The following is a 3,523-nucleotide window of genomic DNA, read 5'->3' on the forward strand; positions in this document are numbered from 1 at the left end:
TAAGTAATTATGGTGAAGATTTGATATATATATATATATATATATATATATATATATATATATATATATATATATATATAGAGAGAGAGAGAGAGAGAGAGAACAATCATCCAGATTTCTTCAGTTAAATCATCATCAACATCATCCGGTGTTAATCAATCATCGATCTTCGTCAATAACATGTTTATCAACACGATTCAACAGTTAACAACAAAAATTCGTTTTTTGTTCTTTTAATCCAACCTTCAATTCTGTTTGAATACGATCAGATCTTCAACATCTACGATTAATTATACTCTCAGCGTTATTAGATCAACATCATTGATAATCAACAAAAAAATTCACTTCATATCATTCATTCAATATCGATTCTCAAACAAAACTTCAAAATTGAGGTTAGAAAAAGAGCAAATCGTTTTTTTTGAAAAATTTCATATAATTATTTATCTACTATTTTGTAATATTTAAACAGTCAAAGTATCATGTTTTTAACATTTTAAAAAAAATTAAATTGTATGCACTCCAACTGTTTGATGAAATGCATAAACTAAATTACCACGTTATATTCATATATGAATATGTTTTCTCACCTGAATCAATATATGATTATTAAAACAAAAAAACGAATATGCAAGTCTATATGTTATTCGTGTGTGAATAACATATAAAAATTATATATATTTGTGAAAACACATTGTAATATTCATATGTGAATATACTGTGTAATATTCATAAATGAATATATCATCTAATATTCACAAGTGAATATACTATGTAATATTCACATGTGATACACCATGGAATACTATGTAATATTCATATATGAAAATATTATCTAATATTCATAAGTGAATATATCATCTAATATTCACAAGTGAATATACTATGTAATATTCATAAGTGAATGAATCGTCTAATATTTAAATATGAATATACTATGTTTAGTATATGCTATATTCATATATGAATGATACTTAAATTATAAAAAAAATTAATCATAGTTTTTATTCATAAGTGAATAACAAATGTATTGTAATAAAAACCCGATTCATTTTTATTTACTTATGAATGACGATAGCTGAAAATATAAAAAACAATAAATTTTTTATTTTATCTTAAAACTATATCAATATGAATGTCTATTTGTAGAGAATAAAAAATCATGAATTTTGGTATATTTAAAATCATTTTTCGATAAAAATAGCTTCTTAAAAATTAAAAAAAAAAAAAACAAACGAAAAAACTTTGTTTTTGTATATATATTAAGGTAATGCTTAGCATAATTTAAAAAAACATGTTTGGTTGGAAAACACATGTCTATTCCTTTTTTATTTCCGCTGGTATGACGGAGGCTTTTGCGGTAAAAATAAATGAGTGGTTAAGAATGATTCTCCATTCTCAACTCATTCTTAACCTTTTTTTTTCAATTGAACCCTTATATATATATATATATATATATATATATATATATATATATATATATATATATATATATATATATATATATATATATATATATATATATATATATATAGAGAGAGAGAGAGAGAGAGAGAGAGAGAGAGAGAGAGAGATGATTGGCGATTGGGCAAGGACTCGAAAAATAATAATGACTGCGAGGACGAATCTTGACCATTAATTTTTAGTATCATGCAGCTAAAACTCAATCTAAAAAAAAAAAAAAAAAAAAAAAAAAAAAAAAAAAAGAAACTACCTTCATCGGTCGTTTTTTACCACTAGTTGCTCACTAAAAACAAAACAAAATCTATTAAAATAATATAAAAATAGAAATGATGACCAACCAAATTGATATTAAAGGCGAAAGTTTTCTTGAGTTGATTCTCTCACTTGGTCATATATTAATTATGTTGAAAGAGAAATCATAATTGAATGTTGAATTGGGTAGTCATGAATATGGATAATCTAATTGCTAAAAAGCACGGTGGCACTTAAGTAATTAAGGTGAAGATCTGATACATTTCCAGGAAAGGTTCTAAAGTAAAGGGACATAATTATCGCTATAAAGGAAAGCACGCGCCTTACGTCCACCATCTAAAATATATGGACGCACCTCCTACTTTAACTAATATGTTGTTTTTCTTCTAAAATGGCAAATTAATCTATTGCTAACTATCATCATTTAGGGTATTTTCAATCCATTCATAAACTTTATTTTTTTCTTCATTTTTTCCTATTCTTTTTCAAACTTATCCTATTTTCATTTCCATTTTTCGAAATATGAATAATATTCCTCCGTATATGAAGACTACTATTCATATCTCTAAAAATAAATGTTTGGTTGCCAATTTTAGTCTTTTTCATTTTTATTTTATAAATTTGTAGTTTATTTTATCTACTAATTATAATTTAAATACAATATTTAATATTTATAATATCATTTTGTATACTAATTTATATTAATTAATAATAAATATAGAGTTTAATATTTATTTATTGAAATCATATAAAAAATTAAATATATATTAAAAATTTGAAACATAGTAACATAATTTATAAAATATAATAAATAAATATGATCGTAATCTTGATATATTTATTATAAATATAATCTTATTTATTTAATAGTTATTTATAATAAAGTAATAATTAATTCAAATTTATTATATATAAACATTTTATTTATTATAATATAATTTGAAATATTTTTGTAATGAAAAAAAAAATTCTGGAGAAAAAGGCAAAGTCGTGTTTTAGCACTGCTTTTATAACCACAGTGTTGTTTTAGGGCGTTTTACTCATTGACTCGCCTAGCCCGCCTGACTCTTTTAAATATTTTAAAATTTTCTTTGGTATTATAAAATTTTTAAATAACTTGCTCATATCCCCGTTGTGGTCCTGAATTGTGGTATCAGAGCCATGGAATACTATGTGATATTACCTCGATTTATTATGAGTATATTCAATAGATTTAAAAACAGTAATAAACAATCGATTAAAAACCAGTTAATAGAAGAATATGAAATACCAAAAAATTTAGACCTTCTTAATAAATGGACTATTCCTAGTATCCACCCTAAATTCATTTATGAATTAGGAACTTTTGAAGAATTAGGTTTTATCCAAACTGTTAAAACTACATAAGAGAATTTAACTATGAATGAAGATGACATGACAGTTCAGTTAATAACTCCACAAGATATTAACAGATATAAACATATTTATAATTATTTGCATATTGGTTTAGTGCAAATTGCTTTTAAACCATTAACATTACAAGGATTACCTGAAAGTTTTTTAACAATTCTTAGGGACGCTAGAAATAAAAATTGGAAACAATCTTTAATGGGTATAATAGAATCTAGTTTGTCTCATTGACCGGTATATTTTAATGTTTACCCAAATTTACAACTTTCTTTGTCTGATAGGAATATTTTTCAAGCTTTAACATTAAATGTCAAAACTCATGGTTATAATTATTTACCAGGATCGGAAGTAATATGTATATGTTATCGTATATATTTTAAACCATTAAAAACGATGAATCCTAAATGTAAGAAAGTTA

Source organism: Lactuca sativa, chromosome 1 (assembly GCF_002870075.4).
Source record: "Lactuca sativa cultivar Salinas chromosome 1, Lsat_Salinas_v11, whole genome shotgun sequence".
Taxonomy (NCBI): domain Eukaryota; kingdom Viridiplantae; phylum Streptophyta; class Magnoliopsida; order Asterales; family Asteraceae; genus Lactuca; species Lactuca sativa.